Consider the following 20124-nt stretch of genomic DNA (forward strand, 5'->3'; position numbering starts at 1 on the left):
TGTTCACCATTGTAATATTTTTTCAAAAAAAAATTGAAATTCATCAAATTAATTATCACTTTACATCTAAAACAAAAAAAAAATTATTATAAATTATAATTTATCTAAACTTAAAAGTGATCTAAAGGCATTTATTAGCAAATTTCATTTGATAAATCCTTATTTAATTGTGCATTTAGTATTTCAATCCTTTTTAATTTTGTTTTTTTATAATTTCAAATTGAATTTTAGACTTAGAATCAGTTATCGATTATGTTGAGTCAAGTTTTATCATCAACTTCTTGTTATAGTATACATAATTATTCACCCATACACCTAAGTAAATCTGACTTAATAATTGGTGCACTTTTCTCTTTGTTTAAAAAGATTGATTAAAATCGTCCTAAATTTAAATAAAAAATAAGTATACTAAATTAATTATAATTTCAATTTCACTTTAGAAATACTCTTAAATTTAACTAACTAATTTAACCACAAAGACAATAAAAATAAAACATTGAAGATGAAGGAAAAAAAAACTTAAATAAAAAAACTTTTAAATTGTTATGAAAGATGAATGACTAAGAATGGATTTTAATTAGGTTACTATTTCAATTCGGATTATGTTTAATCATTTCGGGTTTTAAATAACTATTAAATTGTTAACATTTTAAAAACAATTGAAATCGAGTCAAGTTAATTCATTTTCATAATTATGTGTATTATATTATTTTTAATTAAATTAAAATTAAAAATGAGTAAAAATTTTATTTATATTTAATTTGAGTTTTGAATTGTTTTAAGTTTGAGTTGATTAATTCATATTATTTTAATTATACTTTTAAGATACCAGTAATAAATTTTAAAATAAAATAAAAACACAATATAATAAAAATTTAAATGCAAAAGTGATAAAGATACTAATGATAATTTTAGAATAAGATTATTTTGCCCGAGTTTTGAAAAGATTATATATATATATTTTAGGATTTTAAAATTTGAATTGTAGAAATATTAATCTAAATCAAGAAGTTTATAATTGTTTATTTGTTAATTAAGTTGCTATTATATAGGTTGAATGACTTAATTCGAATATTTCATTTGAAATAGATCATATCATAATTCAAACTCATTCATGAATATAACATAAAATTTTACTTCAAATATTTCATTTGAAATATATCATATCATAATTCAAATTCATTCATGAAGACAACATATAATTAAACATTATTTTGGTTATTATGACTCTTTACAATACACTTTACTTTTTTCAAATGGAGAAGTTGATTAGCATTAAAATATCAAAAAAGCCATTTTGAATGATGGTAAAAAAAAAAATGAAGCAATAATTAAAAATATACCATCTTTTTGTTTTAGTTAAATAAATATTTTTTTGAGAATGCAAAATATTTTTTATTCTTTTTAAATGGAAAAGTTAATTGGCGTCAAAATATTAAAAAGTTATTTTGAATGATGGTAATACGAATAAAGTAACAATTAAAAATATATCATATTTTTGGTTAGTAGAAAAAAATTCATATGCAGAATACGATGGTAATTATTATGAATTTAATATTTTTTAAAAATTATTGTTTGTTTAATTTTTATAAAATTTATTTAGTAAATATATTTTTATTACTTTTGTCATATATATAACAAAAATTGTATACTTAAAAATAAAAACATAAGGTATAATTTATTACTTTCATTGATGATAGAACACTTCAAAATTTTCAATCTTTTATATGTAATTATAGTTCACTAGTAGATATGAAAATATATTCAATCAAATCATTAATAATACTTATCTTAATATGTACTATTTTACCATAAACTATAAAATTTTAAAAAAATCTTAGAAGTATTGACTTAATATATATTGTATATATTTATTTAATTTAGTTTTAATACTTGCATTGATATAAAAAATTATGATTTTAATTTATTATTGCATGTTAAGTTAGGGATAGTAAATTAATAGCATTTACTCTTTTTTTTTTTAAAGTCATTTAAACTTAAACTTTTTCTTCTTTATTTCTCTACCTGACAAATTACATCATATAGAATAAATTGTGATTACTTTCTTTTTTTATATACACAAATCAATGATAATATAGTAGTAGATAATTAATAACTTAATAATTAATCAGTAAAAACTTAAATGTAATTAGTATAATATAGCAGTAATTATCGATAATTTAGTAGTAAATAAGTGATAACTTAATAGTAAATGAATGATAATTTATTAATAAATAATTGATAACTTTTTAGTAAATTAGTAATAATATAATAATATATGATAATACCTTAATGGTAAATTAATTATAATAGAGTTATAAATGTATAATAATATAATACTAAATAAAAAACAACTTAACAAAAAATAAATGATAATTTAATAGTTAATTATTGATAATTTAGTAATAAATTAATGATAACTTAATAGTAAATTAATAATAATTTAATAGTAAATCAATTTCAGTTTAATATGAATTAATTGGAAGTCGTAAATTATAAATTACTTAGTAGTAAATCAATGATAAATTAATAGTAAACAATTGATGTAATTAATTATTGAAAGCTTAAAAGTAAATCAGTATAACTTAATAGTAAATCATTTATAAATAATAGTTAATCAATAATAACTTAATAAGAAATTATGTATAATTTTAATATAAATTAGTAATAACTTGATCGTAAATTATAAACAATTTAATGGTAAATATGTCAAATTTTTGTAGTAAATAATAAAAAAAAAGGTAGTAAATCAATAATAACCTAATAGTAAATATATATATAAACCAATAGTAAATCATTAATAATTTAATAGCAAATTAATAATTTAGCAGTAAATCACTAATAATGTAATAGTAAATTACTAATAACTTAATTGCAAATCAATAATAATTTAGTAATAAATTAGTTAATCATTGATAACTTTTTAGTGAATCATCATAAATTACTAGTAAATCAATTATAATTTTATAATAAATCATCAATAAGTTAGTAGTAAATTACCAAAAATTTAATAAAAATCATTTTATAACTTAATGATAAATAATTCATAATTTAATGACAAATCATTCATAAATTAGAAGTCAATTATTGATAGTAATAAATCTTTGATAACTTAGTAATAAATAACTGAAAACTTAATTATCAATCATTGATAACTTTTTTTATATTTGAAGTTTCCAATTATTGAACCTCCATTACCAATAGAAACGAAGTCAAAACTTTCATGAACCTATTCAATAAAAAGCATTAGAACCTTAAACTTACAATGAACCTATTCAATAAAAATAATTAGTAAAAAAATTCTAAACTTGAATAAAACAATAATGTTATTATATTAAAAGAAAATTATCTCATATATTATTAATAGACTTTTAAATTTCATGTTTCATAGTTTTAAAAGCACAACAACATGTTAGTAAATCAATGATAGATTAATAAAAAAAAGTGATAATTTAGTTGTTAGTAATTGATAACTTAATAATAAATCAATAATAACTAAATGGTAAATTAGTGATAACTTAATAGTAAATCAATTTCAGTTTAGTAGTAATTAATCGATAATCTTAGTAGTAAATTATAAATAATTTACAGTAAATCAATGATAATTTAGTAGTTAATTATTGAAACATAAGAGTAAATCAATATAATTTAGTACCAGTTAATTATTAATAATTTAATAGTTAAATAACTTAATAGTAAATTATAGATAATTTAATATAAATTAGTGATAACTTGATAATGAATCATGTTTAAGTTAATAATAGATCTGTGATAATTTAACATAATAATAAATGCATAATAACATAATAGTAAATCATTTATATTTTATATGTAAATTATTGATAATAATTTAGTAGTAAATAAGTTAATCATTGATAGCTTTATAGTAAATTATCGATAAATTAATAATAAATTAGTTATAACTTTATAACAAATCATTAATAAATGAATAGTAAATCATTAATAATTTAATAGTAAATCACTTATAACTTAGTAATAAATCATTCATAAACTAATAGTAAATTAATGCTAATATAGTAGTAAATCATTGATAATTTAATAATATATCATTGCTAGCTTAGAAATAAATCACTGATAATATAATAATAAATCAATGATAACTTAATTGTCAATCATTGATAAATTTTTTTAGATTTAGAGTTGTTAGGAATTGAACCTTGATTAGTAACAGGAACAAAGTTAAAAATTTTATCTTGAAAGACTTGGATGAACCTACCACTAACCTATTTAATAAAATAATTTAGTGAAAAAAGTTTTAAATTTGAATAAAACAATACAATTATTATATAAAAAAATTATTTTATATTAAAATTGAATCTGTGCTTTCTTATTGGAATCTATTATTAAATATACAATGACTCAAATTTTATCAACGATTACTGAAAGTATATAATAACTTGTTAAAAGATTAATTATTAAAATTACATTAAGAGATTATCAAAATTTTATCAATGATTATCAAAATTGAATCAAAAGTTACTAAAATTTTATCAAAAGTTATTAAAATCAAAATTATATAAAAAATCAAAATTAACTTTCTTTATATCAAAATCAAAATTATGTTATTATTATTATTATTATTATTATTATTTTATTATCATAATATCAAAAAAATTATTTATTAAAATGAATTTTTAAAGATAAAAATTACATGTGCATTATGCAAATGTCAAAAACTTGTATATATATATATATATATATATATATAATTACCAAATTTCAGTGACCTATGAAAAATGCAATAACTTTGTCATGAAAGTAAAGCTTGAAGAAGCTATATTAACTTCCAACTTAGCCCAATTCGAGCAAAAATATCATTGATGAAAACCTCCCTTAACCCCATTTTTAGAACATAATCAAACCAAGCAAAGACAATCTCAGCTCCCAGATGCTCAAAGTGGCTTTTAATCCAAACTGAGATGAGATGTTAAAACGTTGCATCAGGAAAATAGTACAAAAAAATCAAATAAAATATGCATATTTTGTCACAATTCGGAAAAGGCTTATGGCATAAGTGATGAATATTTGGTGTAAGGTTGACTGTTAAAATGAGCCCCATCAATAAATATGGCAGATATACAGTTCCCACAATTATTTATTATTGTGAAACAAACAGGACATTGGCAAAAAGCAAACTTGGAAAAAACATGAAAATCAAATAAAAACAACAAACCAAATTTTGATGGGTAAAAATAGATTCACAAAAATGATAGACCAAATCAGTAAGTTATGTTGTATATAAGGGAAGCAAAGAAGAGGCAAAAGTATTTACTGGTGCTTAGCGGGCAAATGGCTGCAAATAAATAGGCATCGATTAATACTTGGTGGTGCTTGCCTCTCAGAAGCATCGAGATGGCAATGAAATGCGTCACTTTCGTATGTATATATATTTCATGTTTGATGTATCAGTCAACCATATGATCTCCTCTCAACAACAAAGCCTCCATTTTCTTTTTTATTGCCAATTCAAATAATTGTTGGATGCCTCTGCAACTTTGAAGTATATATAAATTTTCTTCTCCTGAGAAGTGAAAGCACTTCAGGTTGATCCCTGAGTCATTTAACTTTGGGTATGACGCGTTAGAGAGCAAGAGACAGACTACAAAAGTGTTAACTTTGCGGCAGTCATTGATGGTCAATTCTTTTCTATTGGAGAGGTTCACAGTCTTTTCAGAGACACTCCCGATGTCCCTTTGTTAAGCTGCAACTTTAATGTGAACAAGTTCAGACCGAGCGAAGTCGAAAGGGTGAACATCAGTTTGGCTTGTGTTTTTGCATTTATGGCAATTGGATGGCCATTGATCATCCATAAGACAGGACTCATGGGATGGTTTAAGTTTTTGCTAATGCCATGGTTAGGCTATCACTTTTGGGTAATGCTTCTTCCCGGTCTCTTACATTTTTATGAGTTTAAACATCTTTATCAGCCAAAAATCGTTCGATAAGCTTTGATACTCTGTCGTTGCTTTATGGTTAATTACATGATAAATGGCACATGCATTCAAATCCACAATTTATTTTTCCCATTTTACCCTCATTTTTCTTAATTTTTCTGTGAACTTCGGCATGACGATCTATGTGTATTAGTTCTGTCTTTCTCAAATAACTTCATATTTTTGCATGTTTTGTTAAGAGTTGATTCGTCATAGATTGCCAATCTCTGGCTTCTTGTGAGTGTGAGCGATTTGATGCAGATAAAACTTATCTACTTTTGTTTCTGAGAAATTTTATTTTCTTAAAATTTGACATGGTGCATCACACTGCTACTCATGTGCCCCTCAAATCTTCAGATGAATGGAAAGCAGCTCAAGCCAGCTGAATGGAATAGTGCATTGTGATTACCCTCGTTGGTAAATATATTACTTTTCCTGCTCTTCTATTGATCTTGTATTTGACTAGCCATCATGTGTTACGAAAACCAACTAAACTAGATGGTAGAGTTAGCTTTATCAGACATCATCTACATGGGGTACCTTTTCCCTGTCTTCTCACTCAACATCTGTTTATTTTCTCTGGTTGGATGTCCTTGACCTTGAAGGCTCCGAAAAAATGATGAATTTTATATGTTTGACAGGATTGATATTCTCTGACATGAAATCAATGTTCACATTCTCCATCATATTTCTTCAAGGATACCAAGCTATAATCTACGAGCAGCCCTTATGTCTATTCAGGAGAATTGAAGATCGCTGTGACAGACTTTCTCTCTTAGCCTAGTGATTAAGAGGTCAGTTAAAAGTTATATAAGGTGTGGGTTTTACCCCGCCATTTCCTCTCCCCTTGTAAGGTTAGTAGCCCTCATTTGCAACTAAAATGAAAAAAAAAAATCGCTATGACAAGCAATATATTTTGGTTTTACTTAGTTCATCAACCTGCATTTTTTCTTTTTTCTTTTTTTATAGAGAAAGAATTTAAAAAAGGAAAATATTCATGCAAAAAATCAAAGTGACTCTTAAAATGGTTTGTAGAAAAACATTATGGTCATGCTATGTACTAACTACCCCAGAAGATGCACATGAATATTCTCATTGCACGTTGATGTTGGTGACAGTATCTGAACGAGGCTACATGTTGATATTGGACAATAATGACAGTGTGCCATGTCTATAAGGAGCAAAATTACATTTCTTTTGACCAAGTTGCCCCTGAAGAATCTTTTTAACACCTTGGGGTCCCATTGCTTTTCTGCTCTTCCTTATCTGTTAGCCTCCACTTTTTTGGTCAAATTGGGTTGCGAGATTGCTATTTCAGTTTCACAAGCACTGACTCCAATGATGAAACATTCATTTTTTAACATTTCCTATTTAATAGAAGAAAGTGCTTCAGACCATTTAAAGGAAATTTCCTGGAAATTTCTGTTGATTTTGGCTGCTAATGTTAGATATTGAATATGGCGATTTGTTATGGTGAAAGATGGGTGCTCGATGGATGAACTTGACCCTGACAAACTGATTCCTATTACACTATCTAAACCTCACAGTAAATTGTTTTCTCATTTCTGGTCGCGTTGAACCAATTTTTCGGTACTCTGCTTAAAAAATACTGTAGCATAGAAAAACATCAACGTTTAGGGTGGCATTGGTTAGCACTGGCAGTCGTTATGGCTGACAATGATTTTCATCCAGAGCATCTGATAATATAAATATACGTTCCCGACATTTGAGCTCGAAGTGGCAACTAATTGCCAACTTAATCCTAGTTATCATATTTTATTCATTTATGTGAGAGAGAGAAGAGATCTGTATTCCTCTCTGTGGGGCTATTTGAATTGGAATCTATTCCCAATTTAAGAGATCAACATTCATCAATGGTGGAGATCCAGTTGAACTTGAATCAGTAATACAGGACTGAGCAAAAATGCAGTTGGGAATTATTTTTTTTAATTGGCACAAAAGAGGTCGTAAACTTGGGATAAAGTAAAGGGTAACAAGTGACTGTATAAATCAATTTAATTAAATTTGGGATTCGCAATCTGAAACTTTGAACAACCTGTGAATGAATCAGGTTCATGAATCATCAAGACTAGTAAATGCAGGAAACAAAGTTTGTTGTGGTGGGCGTTATCATCATTAGATTTGGTGTACCTGAAAAAAGCCCCTTGAGATTCAAAGTAGATTTAGGATTGAATCGAAGAGAAACTCATCTGAAACTAAAGTAGTTAGCCACTTACCTAACTTTAGGCAAAGCATCAATTCATAATTCTATCAAATGTTTATACCTGTAAGATAGTAAAGCAGCTGCAATTACTAACATGTAACGAGCATCTCATTTTTTTATTTTTTTTTCAGACACAAACATAAACGTTAGACCTGTGATATTCATAAAAAGAATTGCGAGGGAACTTTGACGAAGACTAGGTCAAAAGAGGAAAAGATACAGTGGTCTGTCTGAAAAGGGCGAGAAAATCTTAGTGAGCTTACCTTTGTCGGTTGAAAAAAGGAAAAGAAAATCTCAGTGAGCTTACCTTTGTCGGTTGAAAAAAGGAAAATTAACAACAATTTCATTTCTTTGAAACAGCAAGCAAGCTCTGTACAAAACACTGACTTTAAATATCACCCTGTAATCTTTGCCTAATCTATGATATTTGTTTTAATTGTAAGTTCATCCTCTACCTTTAACCACCTAAAAAAAGGAAATGACAACAGTGCTGCAGTAATCAAACCATGATCTGAATCATATAACCGGCAGTGGTGGAGTTTCCCATATATCAAACACATTTTCCTCACTGTGAAGTGCAAAGAGCCGATCACCACCTATGGAAAAATCACAAATTGAACCCCCATAACTTCTTCGAAGACTAGATGTTAACACCCAATCAGGACCACAGAACACAGAAATGCAATCATTCATTGATGAAAACAACTGCCCGTTATGCAATGCCAATTTCGGATAGCAAGGCTCATCTGGCATCTTCCCCTTCATTAACCTACTTCTGGAACTCCACTTCACACTTCCTTCACTGACCCTCAAATCTATGAACCCCAAATCCCCATACTCATTCACCACACAAACAGAATTACATTCCTCCATTGCAATAGCATCTCTCACTCTCTTCTCATCAACAGTTAAAGGGGCACCAATATCAGACCAAGACCAAACCATTCTCTTCTCTCTAAAATCAAGCAAACTGATATAACAGTTATCCTTTCTGGGAAACAATGTAGCAACTAATAAACATTTACTCCCATCCAACCATTGTAGTTTATCAGCATCACCAAGAGACCAGCCAGGACTCTCATAAAAGAAATCAATTTGTTTACCAGTAACTTGGTCCCAAACTCCAATCCCATACTCGTTGCTCCTCCCTTTACAACTAGCAAAAATCTTATAATCAGGACTAAAACTCAAAGCCCCAGCAGTGTAGCTCTTTACTTGATTACCATGAACAACATTAAACTTGTATCTCAAATCTCCAGTAGATGAACTGAACAACCCCATCCCACCATCTCCTCTCCCTAACCTTTCACAAGCGCTTATCAAAACATGCTCATTGTTGGCCCAACCAATATCGTTAACTATCTGGTAATCAAGATTGATTGGCGGGTGTTCTTCTAACATCCAATCAAAAACATGAACCATGCTACCATGAGCTACACAGCAGCCGCCATCAGGACCAGCTCGGATGGCGGTTCCATCGCCTGGGGCTCGCCCTGTTACTGACTTAGATAGCTTTAACCTGTTACCATCAAATGGACCCCACTTAGCCGAACGAACATGGTCAATTAAGCCATAAAACATGGCTTCTTTGTAAAGAAGCCTTTCGGGGACATTGGAAGGAACGTAGAGATCGCCTGAGCGGAGAAGATCAAGGAGGACAGCGAAACAGTCGGGGTTTCGATCGATGAAGAATTCTGGGCGATTGTTTGGTTGTTGTAACAAGCTCCAATTGTCGTCAAATAATGCACCGAAAAAGGAATCCCTGCCTGCGTTTGCAAGTGTTGTAGCTGTCGTTTGAAAGATTCTGCCTCCTACGTTGAATTTGACTACGTCTTTTTGGATTCCCATGATCTGATTTTTTGTCAAAATTTGAAGAATCCTAGATAGAGAAACCAAGAATCCAGCGTTTGAAAGAACACAAGGCAGAGGATTTCAGCGAAGGGGAAAATGAGATAAATTTCCTCAAATTTTGGAGAATTTAGAGAAAGAAAATTTAAGAACAAATGAGTAACCAAAAATAGGAGTGACTAACCATGAAGCATTACGAATAAAGACGAAGGAAAGCTCGATTTTAACAGTGATTATAAGAGGAGGTGCTCTTGTAGAATAAAAACAGGGGAAATGAATTAAATGAGGTGAACTTAATCAAACTGAGGAAAATTGAGATCTGGGTATTGGAAAGAGAAGGTTTTAAAGCTGGGTTTTGAATTCCGTGGAATTTGGTGAAGTAGAATTGAAGAATTGGAGCGTCTGAATTTCAAATATTGACCTTTTTTTTAGTCTTTCTCTTCTCTCACATTGCTTTCTCCATGTTTTTCTCTCTCTTCTCCCACGTCTGTCCTTTGGTCCGGACAATGGCTGAGTTTTATGCAGATCAAGCAGTCTCTCTAATGGGGTCCAGTCTTTTGCTTTGCTTCATCTTCATGTTTCCACCGTTGATGGTTCATAACATCAAAATCAGATGGGATTTCAATAATCGAACGGTGGATATATCATGAATTCATGATTAATCTTCTGCATAGTTAATTCAGTTTGGGGTCTTTGTCAATGAAGCCTTTAGCCTAAAGAGACCATGTCTTGTGGGGTATCTTACTCTCTTTTTCCAATTTTTTTTCTTAATTTCTTTCTTTTTCTATTATTATCAATCATTGTCTAATTTTGAGCCTCGTATATGAATAACAATAGAATCGACAACCTCAAATCTACCATTATTCTTAAGCCTCTTGTTGCTAAGCATTTGTTATCATCAATTCAATAAAGATAAGCTTTGCTTCTGAGATAAGTTTTCGAATCATTTAAAATAAAAAAATTTGAAATAAAGAATAAATTTGTGATTAAGTCACCATTTTTATACATGAAAATTACACTTAATTGTATATCTCCCAATTATATTTGACTTTTACCTTGTTTATACTTCACTGTTTTGTTTCACTCTTATTGTTCCCTGCTTTTTCTTGACCCAAGCATTCTGCTTTGTCTGTGATTGCTTTATTTGCAGGTCATGGACGGCACACATCATGACAAATAGACTTTGCTGCAATTACTGGAAATCAACTAGGTGGCAGTCCATAATCTACTGTAATTCTGTGTTCATATTCATGCTTTCAAGGCACTCTCTTGTGAAAGTTGAAAGCATTCTATTAAAGCTCCATTTATGTATGTTTGATGAACTCGGTGGGCCAAGTTCATATTAGGCTAATGATGTTCTTGTTTGTTTCTGTGTTTGGTTCCAATGGGGAAATGACACCACAACACTAGAAAAAAGGAAATGCGTAGGAAGATTTCTATAATGATGGCATGGACATCTTTCAAGTTTGTGTAAAAAGATAATCAAGTTTGCTTCACCTTCATTAATATTATATGATATAATGATCATTATTACAGTAGAAGCTATCTTGAAGTCAAAGAGACTTTGGATAATTATTTTGTTTTTTGTCTCTTGTTCTGCTTCATTTGTTCTTTATTTCCACTTTCCGCTCTGTCTGATATCTGTATGACTGTGTCTGGTCCTTGTTTTTGGTGGTATTGTGAAAATACAGAAAGGCCAAATCTTTGTGCCAGTTTCCCCCTCTGAAACTTCCCACATTGTCCTCTTCGTTCCAGTTTAACATTCTAGCAGTCTTCCCAATGGACTCAGAAAATTTCGCATCCTGAGGTACAACACAAGGCCAAAGATTAAAGTTAACCAGGATAAGTTGGTAATACATTTTTATGATTTTAGGTTCAAAGTTTAATGATGCTTTTTTTTTTGTTGAAATCATTTTAAATGCGTAATTTATAATTATTATTTTTTAAATTATATTTTGATTTGGACATTGAATAATTTATTTATTTTTAAATTAAAAAAATTAAAATTAAAAATACTTGAATATCATGAATTATATGATGCCATAACGTCACATCACGTATAAGATGGGGAGAAGGTGGTGGTTAGCCCACAGTGATCAAGGCTAACCTAAATTTTTCGATATGAGAAGTTTGTCCAATACAAGACGTGGGGCCTCATTTAATTGAGATGTACAAATATCACTTTTGATGAATCCATCACTGATGGCTAGCGGGATAAAGAGAATACAGATTTTTATTTTTTTATTAATAAATAGGACACACCATTAATTTAAAGTTGATTAATTTGAGTTAACGTTGAACCTCGTATAAATCACAACACATACTCAAATTTTTTAATGTTAAGAAGCTTAGAATTTAAATTTTATGATTAGAAATAACAGTCTAGGGCCCAATTGGGTACGAGGAAAAGCACATGCAAAAGTCAGTAGCCCTAAATACGCTTAAAATATTGAAACGTCACGAATCCAAGGTCTTGCTTAAAATTTTCACCATAAATGATGGGATAGCTAATATGGAATTGACTTGCCAAACATTCCGTGACCAAACATACACCTAAATATGTCTCGTCTCTATTTCTCCAAACATCTGTTCTTCGGTTTAGCCCAAGTCTACAAAACCGAACAGGTTCAAGCCCATTGGAATCGATTGGGCCAAAGGTAAAGGGCCAATTTGTTTGGTCTAGGCTAGAGCCCAATACAAAATCCTCCGAATTTTGATGCTCTTGAGCCCGATAAACATGTCTACTTTTGTACAGTTTGGTCAAATCTTAAATTCTGTGCTGATGTAATGAAATGTGCGAAAGACGTGGAAATCTGTCAAGTCGGCCCATGGGTGGCACTCGTAACGGTGGCGGCGGTGCACCGCTTTGACCTACGCCGCGCTTTTTTTTTTTTTTTCTAAAAGTGGATAATACGGTATAACTGATACGGATATAGTTTTCTTCCATTTTGTTTCAAAAAATGAAAAATTATAAAAACACGTAGCAATTTATTTGTGACAAAAACACATGTAGATGAATGTTACAAATTGCATTAACCCGTAAATGAACTAATTTTTTTTTACTAAAATGTAAATCTAAATTTACTAATTTTAAATATAATTTGATAATATAATATAAAAACAATACAAAAAAATATATAAATTTAATAAAATAAAAAAGATTTGTAATAATATTAATTGTGATATAATAATTTTTATATTTTATACATATTATATATAAAAGTAAATATAAATATACAAATTATTATATTTAATAAATACTAAAAGGAATTTTGAGGGGTGAATGCAAGTTATAAGGCAATGTGTTTATGGATACTCGTAAAGTTAAAAAAAATAAAAAAAAATTGAAGGTTCATTTTCTGTTAAACATTTTCAATTTTTTTTTTTCAAAATTGTTATTCTTTAATGAATTATTTTTTAGTTGCATACTATAAAAAAGATGTATTTGATGATATTAATAATGATTAATTTTTTTTTAAGATATGATTTACTCTTTAGTAAAAAAATATCAAAATATGTCATAAGTTTTTATACTTTTTAATTTTTAAGAATTTAATCTTTCTAATATTATTTTAAAAAATTTATTCCTTATACTATTTTTTTTTTTAAGATTTCAGTTCGATTGTTAACAATATACAACAATTAAATTTTTTTAAAAAATTATTATAAGAATTAAATTTTAAAAAAATAATATTATAAAAATTAAATTCTTTTAAATAATACTAAAGAGATTAAATTTTTAAAAATAAAAAAATATAAGAATCTATGACATATTTTAACCATAAAAAATATATATTATTACTTTTTTTTAATTTAAACCAATTAGGAATGAAAAAATTTACTTTACATAATATATATTATGAGTAAATCGATTTTATTTAAATTCATAATATATATATTATTAAAAAAATCAAATTTAATTCGATTTAATATGAAATGTTATCACCCCCTTTCATAAGTATAATATAATATTATGTTAATTTAAAATGTTATTTATAATTTTTTATATATTACAAGTGAATAAGAAAAAAAATTGAGAGGGAAAAAAATCGTCGCTAAAAAAAAAAGTTAATTTAAACCAAACGTATATACGAAAAAGAGCACAAGTCTTTGAGCCTTGAAATAATTTAAGTAGGCCCATTTTTCTCCTACCAAACCACACAAAGCCACGTGTACAATTTTGTAGGGTTCAGATCAGCCAATTCCTAATCCAACACAACACGACGCAATTTGGAACACCATATGAAACAGTAAAATCGCCCCTATCGTGGCGATATCCCATTGGTGTTTTCGAACAACTAACCAACGATTAAAATAAAACTAGCCGCCCTAAAAAACGAATCAACTGCATCGCGCCCGACCGTAGTCAAATCAACATCCAATTAAAAAAAATTAAAATTTTATTAGTAGGGTTTAATAGTGAGCTTCTTCCTTTTTTCTCCTCTTCCTCTTTCGCAGAAGCTGGAAAAGCTCTCTCTGCTTTAATTTTTTTTCCTTTTTATTCCGCCTCAGAGCCTCTCTACAAACATTGAAATTACAACGGGTACGGAATTAATAACCGACTCTGTTTTTTTTAATGAAAGCAACGGTGATTACTAGCTCGGAATTGAGAACCGAGACAGTAAAGGAGGAAGGTTCGGATCTTGGAAACGGGTCAGTGGGTTCTGCTTTTCCCAGTGTTGATCTGTCAGAGAGAAAGATCAAGTTTCATCGAGCGAGGAAGCCCTTTAATGGGTTTAAAAGTTGTGGCGGTGGTGATTTTAGAATAGAGACACTAAACCCCGGGTCGGGTCCGAAGCGGGTACACGGGGTGGGGTCTGGTCAATTGGGTGTTACAGGAAGGAAGGTTGATGGGATGGATATGTGTGAGAATGGTTTGGATCCAGTTCTGAGTTTGAGGATTACTTTTCGTAAAATTGTAAGCTTTTTCTTTTATGGGTTCTTTTCTATTGGTAACCTTTCTCTTAAATTTTGTGTTATGTCTTGTTTGCTGTTAGTTAATTTGTCTTCGGATATTTTCATGAATGGTGGACGTGGGTTACGTCATTGAGCTTGCTTTTATCAATGTTTTGTTTAAGTGGAGTCTTTTGTCAAATGCAGTTTTTGGAGGTTTCTGTAGTTCTTATCTATCTGGCTTTGTTGGTCGTCTGATAATAATATAAGTGTCTTCAATCAAAGTATTGTTTGTTTCCAACAAACTTGGTCTTCAATGTTGGATTTTTTTCTTTGTTATTATTGGAAAATGTTAACATAGGCGGGTTTTTACAATTACACTAACATGGCGCAAAAAATTGATAGGGTGCTGGTTTGGAGAATCTTGGAAACACTTGTTTTCTTAATTCGGTATTGCAATGTCTGACGTACACAGAGCCTTTAGTAGCTTATCTACAAAGTGGCAAGCATCAAAATTCTTGTGAGTGAAAGTCTCATCTTTTCTTCTTGTTGTGTAGTACAACATTTATAGGCTTGTGTTTTCACTTATGCGCATCAACGTTTCTGCATACAGTTGTTATATTTTGGCCATAAGTGCGTGTCTAGTTTTACATGTCATGTTTGTATATTTCATCTCTGATGATGTCCATGTTTCAATTGGTTTATGAAGGCCGTATTGCTGGATTTTGTGCCTTATGTGCTATCCAGAAACATGTTAGCCGTGCTTTACAATCAACTGGGAGGATTTTGGCACCGAATGATCTTGTCTCAAACCTACAACGTATCTTTTTTGTGTATAATGTCATTGACTTTTTGATTTTCACCCAAGGTGCATGTGGTATTTCCTTGAATCACTGCCCAATGGAGATTAGTTAAGGAAAGGCAGTTAGCTATAAATTTCTGACATTCATTTGAGGGAGTTATTTGTTATATTGCGGCCACAAATTTAAACCTGAATTAATATTAATATTGGTGGCTAATTATTGTTTCTCCTGATTAAGACATTCTGCTCTTTAGTTTCCAGAACTTGTGATTCCTGACCTCATGCTTAGGCATATCTCGGAACTTCCGAAATTCTCGACAGGAGGATGCACATGAGTACATGGTAAACCTTCTGGAATCCATGCACAAGTGCTGCTTACCTTCAGGAATACCAAGTGAATCCCCTAGTGCTTATGAGAAGAGTTTGGTGCACAAGATCTTTGGTGGCCGCCTTCGAAGTCAGGTACCTTTTTTCTTGTTGAATTATGATATGACCAAATTCTAAACATTTTTTGCTAGATTTGACAATTTCTGAATTTGTTGCAATTAAGCAAGGAAAATTCCTGTACGTAATATTTATGTTCAAGTTGCTGTTTGAACTTCTTATAAAATGATGCTTCTGTACGTTATTTAATAGTTTCTTGTTACATCATCAGGTGAAATGCATGCAGTGTTCATGCTGCTCCAATACATTTGATCCCTTCCTAGATTTAAGTCTTGAAATAGTTAAGGCAGATTCCTTGCATAAAGCACTTAAAAACTTCACCACTGCGGAGCTTTTAGATGGAGGAGAGAGGCAATACCAATGCCAACGCTGCAAGCAGAAAGTTAAGGCAACAGCTCACAGTTTACAATGCACCTCATGTACTTTCCATCCATCTAAAGAGATTTCGTGCACATGATTTTGGGCAAAAGATTGACCGGAAAGTTGAATTTGGTCTGACCTTAGACATGAAGCCTTTTGTCAGTGGTTCCAATGTGAGTAAACTTCTGTTGCATACTGTTACTTTTCTCAAGTGAGTGTGTTTGTTGGTTTTCTAAGCCATTCTTTGGGAGCCACAGACACTAGTATCAGAAGAATAATGTAATGTCGTATAAGTGTCTTTTCTCATATGACTTTTAAGGGGCAATGATCTTAGGAAGAAGTTTACTGTTCATTTGCTATTTATTCTGTTCAATTTTTTGCATCCTGAATGCTATATATACACCATTCTGCTGTGAGGAAACTATGCATGTCATCTTTCTTGCCAATAACTTTGACATCATGCTTTATATAACTAATTGAAAAGTTAAGTTTGTTGGACTTGGCAGGAAGGAGATTTGAAATACACTCTTTATGGTGTTCTGGTTCATTGTGGATGGAGCACTCGATCTGGCCACTATTACTGCTTTGTTCGCACATCAAGTGGCATGTGGTATTCCCTTGATGACAACAGGGTACTTGAAACAACTTTGACCTTTTAGGTTTTTTCTAGCTGTTAGAGTTCTAGTAGGGTTGATATGTGAGAGGATGTTTGGAAGGACCTCTTTCTCTTTCTTCAATTTCCGCTAAAAATGGGGAAAGGATCAAGATGTTGAACCTGCATTAACCCCGTTATTGTTGAAGATGTAGAAGCACAGTATAATATTTAAATCATGTGTCTTACTGTGCTACGTTTGCAAGCCGTAAGAGATGTTCATTGTTGGAACTTGAGCTACTTCAATTTGTGGAAACATGACTCATAAGTTAAATTCACTCCGTCACATGCAATGGAATGAAGAAAGATTAAGGGTGGGGATGAGGAACTGTTTTTGTTTCTTATTCTATTATTTGAAAGATCCCTTACTAGATGCACTATTATGGATCTTGGGAATGAACCTTCTTATGTGTTTCCAAACATAATGCAACAGGTTGTCCAGGTCAGTGAGAGGACTGTTTTGGAGCAGAAGGCTTACATGTTGTTCTATGTTCGTGACAGAAGAAATACTGCTATAAGAAAAACTATTGATATTCTTCAGAGAGACAACTTAAAAGCAACTGTGAAAGGAAGGTCTGTTTTTGATCAAAATCCTATGGAGCATGTGCAAACTGGTCCAGATGAGAATAAATTATGTGCTTCAGGCACTTCTGCTGTTATGACTCAAAAGGATACTGTTGATGGTGGCTTATCAAAGGATACAATCATGAAGGAAGTGCCATCTCATCAAGATTATGTTCAGTTAATGGCAGAACGCTCTGTACTTAACCTGTCCATTTTACCCTCTTCCAATGTGCCATTATTGAAGGCCTCATCACAGTCATCTGCTTCAAACCTAGTTCATGGTGAAAACTTGCAACCATCAGTGTGTTCTGTGGTTGGCAATGTTGGAAGTTCTAATATTGAAAATTCTACAATTACTGCTGGTGCCAAAGACAGTGACTGTAATGAGAGGGGAAACTCTAAAAGGGATTTTGGAGTCCCAGTGACCATGTCACCCAATTGTGGTGGTCTCCAGAACTCAGACACTGACAATATTGTGACTAAACAGACCTTGCAGAAGGTAAAAATGCATGTTTTATTCAGTACAGAGGCTTCTGAGTCGTCTTCACTATGCCGGTGGCATTTGCACCTGTTTCTAATTTCTAAATCTGTTTATGAATAATGTTTCTGGTGAAGTGCCATCTACTAGTAATACTAATGAAACATTGAAGAATGTTCAGGCTTTTAGGTCTCCAAATAGGCCAGACTGTGACAGTAGTCAGGTGATTGTATATATATTGTTCCATATATAACAATAGTAATAATATTAGTACTTTTACATTGAATTATGATTTGTTTCCCATTCCATTTCCTGGTTGGAGATGTTTCCAGTGTCAGTACCAGTGATAAGTCACTGAACGAGAAGGGAGATGATAGTAGCCAAAAAAATACTTCCAACTTCCCTTGGAGCATTCCAAATGGTTCCCTGAACACTAAAGCTCCTGAATATGCACCCTGTCGAAAATCAAAGACGAAGCATCTGAAGCGTCAGCTTAAAAACATGCATATTGGCTTAAAATTAACATTATTCAGGGCATCTCTACACATACACAGCAAGAAGAAACATAAAAGGAGCAAGAAATGCACATTAAATTCCGACGTTCTTTGTAAAGAAAATTTGTTGGATAAGGATTGTTTTCCCTCAGATCTGGGGCCATCTACATCTGAGAAATCCAGCACAATGAGTTTAGGTTTGATTCAATGTGGGAGGAAAAACGCAGGAATTGGTACTGCTCTGGAAAGTGTTAGCAATAGTGCCAGTTCCTTGATGAATACTATACATGGAGAATTTAAAGAGAGGATTTATCAGAATGGTACTGTTCTTGCTACGGATCAACAGGTAGAAAGGAGTTCTGGCTTAGTCTCAGTAGCCAACTGGCATGACTCAATAGAAATTGCTTCTTTGAAAGATTGCAAAACTGGTGCATCTCCGCATAGGCATGTGCTTAAGAGGGGTCTGGGGGAGACAACTGGTGCGTTCTTATCTAAAACATCTATTCCAGCTGCTCACATTCACATGTGCATCACTTGCATTTAAATCTTTTATCCTCCATTTCCACTGCTTTGTTTTGCATTTCTTTTGGGTTGGGGGGGGGGGGGGGAGGGGATGGGGACTCTGCTGAATGTTATTTGACTTGCTATGTTATTCTTTGGCCTTTTTTGCTTGCTGCAGTTGCAAGATGGGATGACATGGACTTTGCCTCACCCTATCAGACCGTAGAAGCAAATGGTATGGAAAGTATCAAAATTGGTTATGTTCTAGATGAATGGTGAGTGAACATAGATGCATTTTTTTTTTCATATCCTTTGGTTGCAATATCATCTTTAACTGCTGATTTTGTTAATTTTTGGAAAAGAATGTGCTTTTCATTTCCTTATAGCTTAATCTCATAATACCTGATTTAACTTTTACAGGGATGAAGAATATGACCGTGGTAAGAGGAAGAAAATAAGGCACCATAACCACAACTTTGGTGGTCCAAATCCTTTCCAACAAATTGCCACCAAGAAAACACAGTTAAAGAAGGCGAAATTGGACCATTCTAACTCCGAAAACCAACCATTCAGGATATGAAGTAATCCATCAATTTGGAGCAATTTTGACCTCTGTCTGCTGCTACAGTTAATGTGGTAATTGTTGCTGTGAGCTGAATTGTATCATGTAACCAGGAGTGTTTAAAGTGGAAAAAGAAAAAGAACATTCAAAAAATTCAGATTTGTTTTGCCTTTCTGAAATTTCTTCATTAGGGAAAGGTAGGGAAAGGGAGAGACACATGATTATCAATGTATTAACTTGGTTTTGTACTCACGGGCCAAAAGAGCCTGTATCTTAGTAATAAAGACCTTGTGGTAGTGCCACTTATTATTCAATTACGTATCGAGAATTCTTTCTTCTTTTTCATTT

At 31.1% G+C, this 20124-nt stretch overlaps 2 pseudogenes across 1 annotated transcript; one reads left to right on the top strand and one right to left on the bottom strand.

Moving 5' to 3' along the window:
• Positions 1-8251: 8251 nt before the first annotated feature.
• LOC111300432 (BTB/POZ domain-containing protein At2g24240 pseudogene) lies at positions 8252-10634 on the bottom strand (annotated as a pseudogene).
• A 3798-nt stretch (positions 10635-14432) lies between these two features.
• Positions 14433-20090, top strand: LOC111299359 (ubiquitin carboxyl-terminal hydrolase 23-like; annotated as a pseudogene). The gene is made up of 10 exons (XR_016329790.1): positions 14433-14944; positions 15325-15439; positions 15629-15739; positions 16011-16183; positions 16377-16698; positions 17032-17157; positions 17611-18441; positions 18534-19192; positions 19393-19489; positions 19635-20090. The product of XR_016329790.1 is annotated as a ubiquitin carboxyl-terminal hydrolase 23-like (transcript).
• Positions 20091-20124: the final 34 nt, after the last annotated feature.

This window comes from Durio zibethinus, chromosome 18 (assembly GCF_047325235.1).
Source record: "Durio zibethinus cultivar Kanyao isolate XHJ-2024 chromosome 18, ASM4732523v1, whole genome shotgun sequence".
NCBI classification, from domain to species: domain Eukaryota; kingdom Viridiplantae; phylum Streptophyta; class Magnoliopsida; order Malvales; family Malvaceae; genus Durio; species Durio zibethinus.